The sequence below is a fragment of the Dendrobates tinctorius genome, unplaced genomic scaffold (assembly GCF_039654945.1).
Source record: "Dendrobates tinctorius isolate UK_male_01 unplaced genomic scaffold, ASM3965494v1 ptg000043l, whole genome shotgun sequence".
NCBI classification, from domain to species: Eukaryota; Metazoa; Chordata; class Amphibia; order Anura; family Dendrobatidae; genus Dendrobates; species Dendrobates tinctorius.
Genome location: NW_027361711.1, coordinates 1,629,085 through 1,642,470, shown reverse-complemented (window position 1 = coordinate 1,642,470; position 13,386 = coordinate 1,629,085). Strand labels below are relative to the sequence as shown.

Here is a 13,386-nt window from a genome sequence, read left to right as displayed (position 1 = left end):
TTCTCTTGGTACCCTTGGGAAAATAAAAAAATTGGGGACTAAATGATCATGTTTGTGGAAAAAATACGATTGTTTTATTTTCACACCCGGGCATTATAAGGTTCTGTGAAGCACTGGGGGGTTCAAAGCAGAGGCGTATCCGGGGGGGGGGCAGCTGGGGCAGTTGCCCCGGGCGCAGCCAGCAGGGGGGCGCAGTCGGGCCGCCTAATGCAGCGGTCCGCAGTGTCTCCCCCCGGCGGCTGCGTTCTGCCGCCCCCGTCCTGTGTGTCGGCTGTTCTCTGTGTCAGCTGTCAAGCTGACAGCTGACACAGAGAAGGAGGCCGCGCCGGCTCCCAGGCAGCAATTGTACTTGGCGTCTATACAGACGCCAGTACAATTGAAGCTCTGACCGCCGGATCAGAGCGACGTCAGCAGCGTGATCAGGTCATGTGATCACGCTGCTGACGTCACTCCCCGGCGCCCAGAGCGAACGCTGGTGGTAAGTGTGCTCCTCTGTGGAGCTGAAGAACCATCGAAGATGGGAGATGGGGGGTGTTCATGAGGGGGGGGTTAATGAGTGGAGATGGGGGTTAATGTGGGGATGGGGGTTAATGAGTGGGTGGGTTAATGAGTGGAGATGGGGGCTTAATGTGGGGATGGGGGTTAATGAGTGGGGGGGTTAATGAGTAGAGGGTTAATGAGTGGAGATTGGGGTTAATGTGTGGAGATGGGGTTAATGTGGGGATGGGGTTAATGAGTGGAGATGTGGGTTAATGTGGGGATGGGGGTTAATGAGTGGAGATGTGGGTTAATGTGGGGATGGGGGTTGAGTGGAGATGGGGGTTACTATGGGGATGGGGTTAATGAGGAGATGGGGGTTAATGTGGGGATGGGGGTTAATGTGGGGATGGGGGTTAATGTGGGGATGGGGGTTGTTGGAATAATGCATATTGATCTGTATGTATTGCAACAACTACTACTGTACTGTTCTATATATTGTGCATATTGTGAGATTGTTAACAAAGTTCAGTGACAAAAAAAAAACAAAAAACAGACAGGATGCCACCTCCTTCTCTTCCCTTCTTGTTGTTGTAATGCTCCCATGCTGCAAGCCACAGCAGATAGCAGACTGATCACATTTCATGCTGTAAGCTGTTCAACCTGGATATGAATAAATCTACATTCTGTGTTGCTGACTCTGGATGTTACGCTGATTAATCCATGCTAACAGGTTATGGGCCCAGAGTCCTAGAGTCCCAGAGCACAGAGAAAAGAAAAGAAAGGAAGACAGCAAAGATGGCCACCAGCAGCAGCAACTCCATGAAGTTTACAGTACCAAGTCTCACTAACCAGAATTATCAATCCTGGAAATTCAAAGTGAAAATGCTGCTGATAAGAGAAGGTACGTGGAAATACACACAGGAGCCTAAACCTGACCCAGTATCACAGGAGTGGATAGATATGGATCAGAAAGCACAAAGTACCATATCACTCAGTATAGATGATGATCAGAATGTGCATGTGTGTAAAAGTGAAGCTGCAAGAGAAATGTGGGAGGAGCTGCAAAAGGTGCATGAGAGGATAAATTTATGCAATAAACTTTATCTCATGAGAAAATTGTACCAGTCTAAACTACAGAATGGCCAGGATATGCAGGACTACATAACAAGCATTCTAGAGATTGTAGAACGCCTGAGAGGCATTGGGGAAGATTTGAAGGACTTTCATGTAGCCGCATTACTGCATAGTGGTCTTCCAGAAAACTATGACACGCTTGTAACCGCACTAGATGCGCGCCCAGATGATGAGCTTACATTGGAGTATGTCAGAGGGAAGCTCAAAGATGAATATAAGCGGAAAGCGGAAGGTGTAAACAGCAGGACATGCGATGCAGAATCTGCTTTACAGACACAAAATCTAAATGATAACAGAAAGCACCTAAAAGAAACACGTGAATGTTTTGTTTGCAAGAAATTAGGACATTTGAAAGCCGACTGCAGAGTCTGGAAAGCTATAATGAATCAGCTGAAAAAGCAAAGCAGTCTTCAAAGGGTTAAAAGTGCTGTGTCTGCAGAAAATGATTCTGTGAATACTGAAACTGCATTTACTGTCAGTGTAAATACATCAAAGCATGCATGGCGTATAGACTCTGGAGCAACTAGTCACATGGCTAATAACAGGGACTTCTTTTCTAAGCTTAACCAAAGTAAGTCAGAGAAAGTGATTATGGCTAATGGTCAGTACATGACTTCACAAGGTATAGGAGATGGTTATATTGATTGTCAAATCTCACCAACACAAAGCAAGAAGATCCCAGTAAAAGATGTGCTCTATGTGCCTAGTCTTGAGAGTAATTTACTATCTGTGATGAAACTCACAAAACAAGGAAATGAAGTTACATTTAAGCATGATAGCTGCATCATCTCAAAAGAGGGCCACACACTAGCAGAAGGAAAAATCACAAATTAACTTTACCAGCTTAAATGCAAAGAGTGTGTGTGTGTATACTGCTCAGGAAGAAAGGCACAATAACTGCATTCATGTATGGCATAGGCACCTAGCACACAGAGACCCAGAAGCAATAAGGAAGTTAGTTCAAAAGCAAATAGCCGAGGACATTACAATTGATCTGTGTAACAAGATAATGAAATGTACTAGCTGCATCAAATGGAAAATGTCTAGAAAAGCTTTTCCTAAGAGAAGTACTACAAGAACAGAACAGACACTAGATTTAATACATACAGATGTCTGTGGTCCAATGAGCACTCAGACTCCTGGGAAGAAGAGATATTTTCTCACATTTATTGATGATCATTCAAGATATACAGTTGTCCATCTGCTTCACAGCAAGAAAGAAGTTCCAGAGAAACTTGAAGTATATCTAGCTGAGGTATATAATAAATTTGGGAGAATGCCAAAGATTCTACGTGCAGATAATGGGACTGAGTACACAAGTAATGAGACACAGAGCATTTTAAAGAAAAATGGAATACTATTTCAGACCACTGTACCGTACAATCCTGAGCAAAATGGTGTCGGGGAAAGAAGGAACCGAACACTCTGTGAAAGTGGAAGAAGTATGTTGTTTGATGCAAATCTGCCCACAGCATATTGGGGTGAAGCAATCATGACAGCTTGCTATCTTCAGAACAGACTACCAGGTAAAGCTACAGAGAAAACTCTGTTTGAGCAATGGAACAGCAGAAAGCCAAAACTACATCATATAAGAATATTCGGAAGTAAAGCGCTTGTACATGTTCCCAAAGAAAGGCGAACTAAGTGGGAATCTAACGCTAAGGAAGGGATCCTGGTAGGCTACAGTGAAACCCAGAAAGGTTATAGGATTCTACACCCAGAAACAAACAAGGTCACAATAAGTAGAGATGTAGTGATTGATGAGAACTTTGTGTCCCCCAAGTTTTGTGACATCACGCCAGTAGTCCAGCTGAAGTCACAATTACAAGACAATAACAAGGAAGATGTAGAGGTCTGGCTGGATTCTTCAACCACTGAAGGAACAACAGAAAAATCAGGTGAATCTGAAATCAGGGGATCTTCAAGATCAAACAGAGGTGTACCAGCTAAACGTCTATCCTACATAGTCAAGACACTACCTGAATCAGAGCCGCAGTCATGGGATGAAATGCAAGAACTACCTGTCCATGAAAGGACAAAGTGGATCAATGCTGCTAATGAGGAAATCAAATCGCTTCATCAACTTCAAACTTGGAATCTCACCAAGCTGCCACGGGGCAAAAAGGCAATCAAGTGCAAGTGGGTCTTCAAAACCAAATATGACTCTGAAGGTAAAGTCCACAGATTTAAAGCAAGGTTGGTGGCAAAAGGATATTCTCAAAAGTATGGCGAAGATTACGATGCTACCTTTGCTCCAGTCGCTAAACAGACCACGTTCAGAGCTTTGTTTGCTGTAGCTGCTGTACAAAAGATGAATGTCAGACATTTGGATATAAAAACTGCCTTTTTAAATGGTGACATTGAGGAGGACTTATACATGACTCAACCTGAAGGTTATGTAAAAGGGGTGAAGAGAATCTTGTTTGCATACTAAAAAAATCCCTTTATGGTCTTAAGCAATCAGCAAGAGCATGATATACCAAGATGAATAAGGTCTTGTTGGAAGAAGGTTTTAAAAGAGGTCAAGCGGATCCATGCTTATACACAAAATATACAGATGGAAAGTGGATGTATATTCTCTTATATGTGGACGATGTGATTGTAGTTCATCAGGAAGACGCAGAAATTGGAAAAATGGCTGAAATTCTGAACCAGCATTTTGAAACGAAAGACCTTGGAAATGTGACATATTATCTAGGAATCCAAATACAGAGAGAGGAAGATGGAAGTTTTCTTCTAAACCAAAGTGCAAAAATTAATTTGATTCTGAATCAGTTTGGAATGTCAGAAGCCAAAGGTATATCAACCCCAATGGAACCATCCTACCTGAAGCTGGAAGGAGAAGATGACCTGTTGCCAAACAATGAGAAATATCATCAGGCAGTGGGGGCACTTCTATACATATCAACTATGACTCGACCGGATATCACAACAACAGTTGGAATCCTTTGCAGATATGTGGACAAACCACGCCAAAGAGACTGGAATGCTGTTAAGAGACTTCGCCAATATTTAAAAGGAACGCAAGATGTAAATTTAAAGCTGTCTGCAACGGGAGATCTAGAACTCACCGGCTATGTAGATGCAGATTGGGCTGGTGATTCACATGATTCTAAATCCACAAGCGGATACTTGTTTAAAGTTGGAGAAAGTTTAATTTCCTGGTCTAGTAGGAAACAAGTGTCTGTTGCCTTGTCATCTACAGAAGCGGAGTATGTGTCCACAGCCTATGCAAGCCAGGAGGTCATTTGGCTAAGACAATTGACGGATGATCTTGGCACACCGTCAACTCAGCCGACGGTGATTTATGAGGACAAGCAAGGATGCATTAAACTTGCATGCAGTGAAAAGATCAGTGCTAGAACCAAGCACATTGACGTCAGACATCATCATTTACGTGATTTGATAGATCGTGGCATAATTCAGTTCGTCTATTGTGAAACTGATAAGATGGCAGCTGACATTATGACAAAGCCAGTGCCACGAGCCAGGTTCCAAGAGTTGAGGACCATACTGGGACTAAGAGGATAAGTAGTTGTTGAGTGAGGGTGTTGGAATAATGCATATTGATCTGTATGTATTGCAACAACTACTACTGTAGTGTTTTATATATTGTGCATATTGTGAGATTGTTAACAAAGTTCAGTGACAAAAAAAACAGACAGGATGCCCCCTCCTTCTCTTCCCTTCTTGTTGTTGTAATGCTCCCATGCTGCAAGCCACAGCAGATACCAGACTGATCACATTTCATGCTGTAAGCTGTTCAACCTGGATATTAATAAATCTACATTCTGTGTTGCTGACTCTGGATGTTACACTGATTAATCTGCTGCTAACAGGGGTTAATGTGGGGATGGGGTAAATGAGTGTGGGGGTTAATGAGTGGAGTTGGGGGTTAATGTGGGGATGGGGGTTAATGTGTGGAGGTGTTAATGAGTGGAGATGGGGGTTAATGAGTGGAGATGGGAGTTAATGTGTGGGGGGGGTTAATGAGTGGAGATGGGGTTAATGTGGGGATGGGGGTTAATGTGGGGATGGGGTAAATGAGTGGGGGAGTTAATGAGCGGAGATTGGGGTTAATGAGTGGAGGGGTTAATGAGTGGAGATGTGGGTTAATGTGTGGGGGTTAATGAGTGGAGATGGGAGTTAATATGTGGGGGTTAATGAGTGGAGATGGGGTTAATGTGGGGATGGGGGTTAATGTGGGGATGGGGTAAATGAGTGGGGGAGTTAATGAGTGGAGTTGGGGGTTAATGTGGGGATGGGGGTTAATGAGTGGAGGGGTTAATGAGTGGAGATGGGGGTTAATGTGTGGGGGTTAATGAGTGGAGATGGGGGTTAATGTGTGGGGGGTTAATGAGTGGAGATGGGGGTTAATGTGGGGATGGGGGTTAATGTGGGGATGGGGTAAATGAGTGTGGGGGTTAATGAGTGGAGTTGGGGGTTAATGTGGGGATGGGGGTTAATGAGTGGAGGGGTTAATGAGTGGAGATGGGGGTTAATGAGTGGAGATGGGGGTTAATGTGGGGGGGATTTGGGAGTAGGGACAGGGGTTATTGAGTGGTGCTGGGGGATACTTAATGTGTGGGGGGATTTGGAGTGGGGATGAAGGATTTAACGTGTGTGGGAGGATTTGGAGTGGGGATGGGGGTACTTAATGTGTGTGGGGGATTGGGGATGGGGGGATTTGGAGTGAGGATGGGGGGATTTAATGTGTGTGGGGAGATTTGAGGACACAAAATGAAGAGTATGTATGAGGGCATGTATGAGGAAACAGTTTGCGGGATGGATGCAGACAGGGGTGTGAACGGGTAAATGTATGTGGACACAGTATGAGTAGCGATGGTAAAAATGTATGTGGACACAGTATGGGGAGTGAGGGTGCTGGGATGTGTGCAGACACAGTATGGGGAGTCAGGGGTATGTGTGAGCAGACAGTATAGAGAGTGAGGGGGTAAATATATGAGGAGACAGTATGGTGAACAGGTGGGATGTTAGAGGAGACAGTATGAGGAGGGAGGAGAATAGTGTGAGGCCACAGTATATTGCAGATATTTTTATTTAGGAGCATTATAATGACACTTCTATCTTTAAGGGCATCGTGTGGAGATTTGCTGCAGAAGACCGGAGAAGATGGAAGTCTGCAGAGACGGCTGTGGATGAGAAAACTCATCATGGGGTCTGGACAAGAAGAAGAAAAGAAGGAGAACGACTCCAGAGACGACATCATCTATAAGGTACCTGGATGTAAATGTTATTTGTGATACTGACTTATTCTCTTGTTTTTATTTATGTTAGGAACATTAAAGGGGTTCTCCAGGTTTGTGCTGAGTCTGCTGTCATTCCATGTGACTGCAGACTTCTGAATTCTCACAGTGCTCACTGAACGCTGTTAGGATTCTCTTGTGCCGGTGATTTACATACATACGGTTACATGCTGACTAGACATGGTCTCACTCAATGAAAATGAACAGAGCGAGGCTGGGCACGTCTAGTCAGAATGTGGCCAGAAGTATACAAATCACATACCTGTGCTGACATGACTGTACATCGGCAAAGGAGAATCCTAAAAGTATGCAGTGCATTCGCTGTGAGAATTCAGAAGCTGCAGTGTCAGGATTCAGCTCTGCAGGTTCCAGTAGTCATCACATGGACACTTTACTCATATGCAATTTTCATAGTTATGGTCTTGTGACAACGAGCATCTCATCTTGCTTTCAGTTTTTTACTGGACATTGAGAGCATTAGGGAGAGCAGATCGTGGGTACATGGCTAAGTGTGCAAGTCGCATATGTGCTGGGGGGGTGCCGAAACAAATTCTTGCCCCGGGTGCCAGAAAGCCTAGATACGCCTCTGGTTCAAAGTGCTCACCACACATCTAGATAAGTTCCTTGGGGGGTCTAGTTTCCAAAATGGTGCCATTTGTGGGGGGGGTTTCCACTGTTTTGGTACATCAGGGGCTTTCCAAACGCGACATGGTGTCCGATCTCAATTCCAGCCAAAAACGTCAAATGGCGCTGCTTCCCTTCCGAGCTCTGCCATGCGCCCAAATAGTCGATTACACCTACATATGGGGTATCAGCGTACTCAAGACAAATTGTACAATAACTTTTAGGGTCCTGTTACCTTTGGGAAAATAAAAATTGGGGGTGAAAAGATCATTTTTGTGGAAAAAATATGATTTTTTAATTGCACTGCTGTACGTTATAAACTTGTGTGAAGCCCTTGTAGGTTCAAAGTTCTCACCACATATCTAGATAAGTTCCTAGGGGGGGGGTCTAGTTTCCAAAATGGGGTCACTTGTGGGGGTTTCCACTGTTTAGGCACATCAGGGGCTCTCTAAACGTGACATGGCGTCCGATCTGAATTCCAGCCAATTTTGCATTGAAAAAGTCAAACGGCGCTCCTTCCCTTCTGAGCTCTGCCATGCACCGAAAAAGTGGTTCCCCCCCACATGTCAGGTATCAGCGTACTCAGGACAAATTGCACAATAACTTTTGCAGTCCAATTTCTCCTGTTACGCTTGGTAAAATAAAAAAAATTGAACCTGAAGTATTTTTTTTGTGAAAAAAAGTTAAATGTTCATTTTTTTTTAAATATTCAAAAAATTACTGTGAAGCACCTGAAGGGTTAATAAATTTATTGAATGTGGTTTTGAGCACCTTGAGGGGTGCAGTTTTTAGAATGGTGTCACTTTTGCGCATTTTCTATCATATAGACCCCTCAAAGTGGCTTCAAATGTGATGTGGTCCGTAAAAATAAAGTGGTGTTTCAAAAATGAGAAATCGCTGGTCAACTTTTAACCCTTATAACTTCCTAACAAAAAAAAATTTTGGTTCCAAAATTGTGATGATGTAAAGTAAACATGTGGGAAATGTTACTTATTAAGTTTTTTGTGTGTCGTATCTCTGTGATTTAAGGGCATATAAAAATTCAAATTTGGAAAATTGCGAAATTTTCAAAATTTTCGCCAAATTTCTGTTTTTTTTCACAAATAAACACAAGTTATTTGAATGAAATTTTACCACTAACATGAAGTACAATATGTCACGAGAAAACATTGTCAGAATCACCGGCATCCATGGAAGCGTTTCAGAGTTATTACCTCATAAAGGGACAGCGGTCAGAATTGTAAAAATTGGCCCAGGAGTTAACATGCAAACCACCCTTGGTAGTGAAGGGGTTAAGGGTTTATAAGGGGCAGCTGGTTGGGGCTCAAGTCCTTTTGGAAGTGCATAGAGCAGCAAGGTGGTTTGCTGGTTAAACTGAAAAAAAATCTCTTTAAATCTTCTGGTTCACTGAGTGTGAGTGAGTTGAGTTTGACAGGAGCGTAAGTGCAAATGATGTTAAGTGTGTTACTTGTGATTCAGTGACTTTGGATTCAGGGAGTTTCCAAGGGCGGTATTACTGAAATGCTGTTATATTTTATTAATACTTTTTATTTATTTTTACTTATGTTTTCTGTCTGGTGCAATACTCATTAGGAATGTGCTCCACTATTGCCAATGCCATCCAGTGTACATCTTGCCACATGTATGCAATCCTTGAACAGCCGGTCAAGGGTGCATACTGCTGTGCAAGATGTGAGCACGTTGTTCATTTGGAAGCCCAGATACTGGATCTAAATGTGCAGCTGGCAACACTGAGATCCATAGACAATATGGAAAGGAGTCTTCTGCTCACTGAGCAGACACTCAAGGGGATAGATGAGGGGATGCTAGGATAGAGCTGCAGGACAGTGAAGCAGCAAGCTAGGTGACAGTTAGAAGGCGGGGTAGAGGGAAGAGCGACAGGGAGGCTAGTCCTGATCTGGCACACCCCAATAAGTTTGCTAAGTTGGCAGATGAGGGGAGTCAATGCAAGGGTAGCACTACTGCAGCAAGTGATGTCCACTGAGAGACGGAGGATTGTCTGCTCCAGTAAGGGGGAAATAGGAGAGCAGGGCAGGCCAGACAGGTGCTGGTAGTGGGGGACTCAATTATTAGGGGAACAGATAGGGCAATCTGTCACAAAGACAGGGATTGTCAAACGTTGTGCTGCCTACCTGGCGCTCGAGTCCGACACATAGCTGATCTGGTTGACAGATTACTAGGAGGGGCTGGTGAGGACCCAGCGGTCATGGTGCACATTGGCACAAGTGACAAAGTTAGCGGTAGGTGGAAGATCCTTAAAGATGATTTCAGGGAATGAGGCTGCAAGCTTAAGGCAAGGATCTCCAAGGTGGTATTTTCTGAAATACTGCCTGTTCCACGTGCCACGCCAGAGAGGCAACGGGAGATTAGGGAGGTTAATAAGTGGCTCAAGAATTGGTGTAGGAAGGAGGGGTTTGGGTTCCTGGAGAACTGGGCTGACTTCTCAGTTGGCTACAGGTTCTACGTTAGAGACGGGCTGAACCTCAATGGGGAGGGTGCAGCTATGCTGGGGGAGAAAATGGCTAGAAGGTTGGAGGAGTGTTTAAACTAGGAATTGGAGGGGAGGGTGTTCATTTTATAGGATGGGAAGATAGTGCAGATAGAGACCTGGACAGAAATTATGAAATTGGGGGTGGGGTTAGAACAGTTAATTCTTTAAGAAAGAATAGAGGTACAGAGAGATACATAAGGTGCATGTATACTAATGCCTGAAGCCTCGCCAACAAAATGGAGGAATTAGAATAAATTTTGTTGGAACATAATTATGACATGGTGGGGATATCTGAGACATGGCTGGACGAGAGCCATGACTGGGCGGTTAATTTACAGGGCTATAGTCTGTTCAGAAATGACCGTACAAATAAGTGAGGGGGAGGCGTGTGTTTATATGTAAAATCATCCTTAAAACCCATCCTTCGTGATTATATATGTGAATCTAATGAATATGTAGAGTCCCTGTGGGTGGAGATAAGGGGAGGGCGAAAAAATAATAAATTACTGTTTGTTATAAAATAATGGAAGCAACGGAAAATATCCTCGTTAAGCAAATAGATGAAGCAGCGACTCAAGGAGAAGTCATTATTATGGGGGACTTCAACTACCCTGAAATACATTGGGGAACCGAAAGCTGCAGTTCCAGCAAAGGTAATAGGTTTTTGACAACTATGAGAGACAATTACCTTTCACAACTGGTTCAGGACCCAACAAGAGGGGGGGCACTGCTAGACCTAATATTAACCAACATGCCAGACCGCATATCAAATATAAGGGTTGAGGGTCACTTGGGTAATAGTGATCACAAAATAATAAGTTTTCATGTATCCTTTAATAAGATGTGTAGTAGAGGGTTTACTAGGACACTAAACTTCAGGAAAGCAAATTTCCAACGGATGAGAGATGATCTTGGTGCAATTAACTGGGACGATATCCTGAGACTTAAAAATACAAAAAGAAAATGGGAGATGTTTATTAGCATCCTGAATAGGACCTGTGCACAATATATACCGTATGGGAATAAACATGCTAGAAATAGGAGGAAACCACTATGGCTAAATAGAGCTGTAAGGGGCGCAATAAGTGACAAAAATAAAGCATTTAGAGAATTAAAGCAAGTAGGTAGTGATGAGGCATTAAATAAATACAGAAAATTAAATAAATTCTGTAAAAAGCAAATCAAGACAGCAAAGATTGAGACAGAGAGACTCATTGCCAGAGAGAGTAAAAATAATCCCCAAATATTCTTTAACTACATAAATAGTAAGAAACTAAAAAATTATAGTGTTGGACCCCTTAAAAATAGTCTGGGTGAAATGGTGGATGAAGATGAGGAAAAAGCCAATATGCTAAATGACTTTTTTTCAACAGTATTTACACAAGAAAATCCCATGACGGATAACATGATCAGGGATAAAAATTCTCCATTAAATGTCACCTGCTTAGCCCAGCAGGAGCTTAACATCTACTGTGGGTAAAATCCTGGAGGTTTTGTAAGAGATACTATACTGGATCAGTGCACGGCTCGCTGGGAGACACTTATTATTTATGGCACCTCCACCTGTTGGGAGGTGCCTGAGTAACGTGTACTCTACTAGTCTGCACACTTGCTAGTTCTCAGGTCCCCTGTCTGATACTACCTGCCAGGATAGTACCCACTAGTACCTGCATGTACCTTTCAGTAACCCCTTGTTCTTGCTCGTTCCTGTCTGTCCCTGCTTGTGCCTTTCAGCATCTGCCTACACCTGCCATGTCAGCCTGTATGCTAGCCATACCTGCCTGCACCTGCTATGTAAGTCTGTATACCAGCAGTACCTGCCTGCACCTGCCATGCAAGTCTGTATTCCAGCCATACCTGCCAGTATCTGCATGCTTGTCTTACACCTGCCTAGTCTTCTAGTATTCCTGTCATGCCTGTCTGTACCAGCCAAGTCTACCCATTCCTGGCTGTTCCACCTACCTGCCCTTCTGGTGGTCAGCTATCATGTATCTGGGGTCTGTCCTGGAGTAGCACCTGGCGTCCATCCGTAGCCAAGTCTAACCACACCTTCAGGGGCTCTAGTGAAGATTCAGGTCTTCGCCTAGTCACGCCTCTCCAGGCTCTCCTCAGTCCATGACAGTGGTTCCACCACTATTCCCGTTACGAGATCCAGAAGTGTACTGTAGTGGTGCTGGAAACCAGGGAAGACAGCAATCAGTAGGTATTTAATGCAGCTACACTACATTGCAGACATATTTAGAAGAGATAAATATTTTGCTAGAAGTGCCTCTTTCACATTATCTGACTCTCCCATTGTATTCCTATATAGAATGGAATTTATATAATGAAGTATATCATACTATTAACAGTATATAAATCGTGGGAGGAATATTTGGTACATATCTAGGCCTAAGTCTGGAAAAGGTTAAATTAATTGGTAAGCTCAGCCAAAAACTGAGTATTACTTCCTGTGTCTACAGGCAGAAAAATATACATTTCATTTCCTGCATGGCAAGAATACTTGAAATTTGTAACCGTAAAAGTCCCGTCAGTTGCAACAAGTGTAGACTTTGCCAACATTTGTTATGTACATTTAATTTATCGTAATTCATGGATAAAAATCTAACTTTCTATGTAATATATTTCAAAGACCAAGATAAATCGTTATTCGTAGCAAATAGCAGTATTTTAACAGTTGGATTTTACATACCAAGAAGAAGACAGTTTAAGCCAAGTTTTCCTTATCGGACATTTCATGGGAGGAGTGGATGAAAAAAGTATCCACAGAAGCCTGTGTTACTGGAAGCAGAAAAAAAACAATGCTGAAAGTTGTCTTCTTTAGTGAGCAAAGGTGTACCAGGCTGGCGGAGGCATTGATTGTGATCTCTGGATTCTCCTTTGTTCTATCCAACGTGATGAACTGCGCCGTACAATGCTACATTTGAAAGTACAGACAGAAAGAAATGAGATCCAGATGAAAACTGTTCCAACATCTGCAAATCCCCCTTGTGCTTCGCATAGGGATTTTTGGCTTTCTGAATGGAAAATAAGAATATTACTGTAAAGTTGCCATTAAAAGTCTAATAACACAACATGACCTTAGAAATAGAGTTAGGCTCCATCCAATGAGATCGCCTTGTTGCTGGAGGATGGAGTATACGTTTTCGCATGGAAAAAGAAAAGTGAATTAATTTATCTTTATTTATATACAAGTAAATATACTCTTCAATGTACATCTATAGACCTGTTCCTTAATTGCTGGGACCTTGCTCATAAAGCGTTTTGCCTGATCACAGAAAGAATTGTGCGCCTGCTGAATCACATTTATTAAAGTTCCCATATTTGAAAGTTTTCCACTATGTATAGAATAGGAGATAACTTACTGAG

At 43.0% G+C, this 13,386-nt stretch overlaps 1 protein-coding gene across 2 annotated transcripts in view; it reads right to left on the bottom strand.

Moving 5' to 3' along the window:
- GLT8D2 (glycosyltransferase 8 domain containing 2) overlaps positions 1-12,958 on the bottom strand; it is a 52,695-nt gene extending 39,737 nt beyond the window's left edge. Inside the window, exons 1-2 of one of the 2 annotated variants that reach the window (XM_073575145.1) lie at positions 12,710-12,958; positions 11,980-12,190 (exon numbers count right to left, since the gene is read on the bottom strand). The gene's annotated coding sequence lies outside the window, so the exon portion shown is untranslated. The remainder of the gene's footprint in view (positions 1-11,979; positions 12,191-12,709) is intronic. The other variant, XM_073575146.1, reaches the window with a different exon arrangement.
- Between the last annotated feature and the right edge of the window lie 428 nt (positions 12,959-13,386).